A 593-nucleotide genomic window follows, 5' to 3' on the forward strand; every position below is an offset into this window, starting at 1 on the left:
CACAAACACAGCATTAGCATTGGCGGCAGCAGCAACAGCATCGGTAACTTCCTTCGCTGCACACATTCAGCCACAGCTAATAGTACAACATGCACCTGACTGCACGTGGTAACATGACAACGACAATATCAACGATTTACAGTCACATGCATCGGACCGCACGCCAGTCGACCACCACTACTACTACTAGTACTACTTACTACTACTATTGCTGCTGCTACTACTACTACTACTACTACTACTACTACTACTACTACTGCTACTACTACTACCACTATTACTACCACTACCACTACTACTACTACTGCTACTACTACTTACTATTACTAAGTTTTGGTATTGATTATGATGATGACGATGGTGGTGCTGGTGGTGACGACGGCGACGATGTTGAGGATGAAGTTGATGATGATGACGATGATGATGATGATGACGACGCCGACGACGACGATGACGACAGCGATGATGATGATGATGATAGTGGTGGTGGTGGTGGTGGTGGTGGTGGTGGTAATGATGATGATTATGTTGATGATGATGATGTGGAGGAGGAGGAAGAAGTAGACAACGATGACGACGATGACTATGATAGT

This window comes from Octopus bimaculoides, chromosome 21 (genome assembly GCF_001194135.2).
Source record: "Octopus bimaculoides isolate UCB-OBI-ISO-001 chromosome 21, ASM119413v2, whole genome shotgun sequence".
Classification (NCBI taxonomy): Eukaryota; Metazoa; Mollusca; class Cephalopoda; order Octopoda; family Octopodidae; genus Octopus; species Octopus bimaculoides.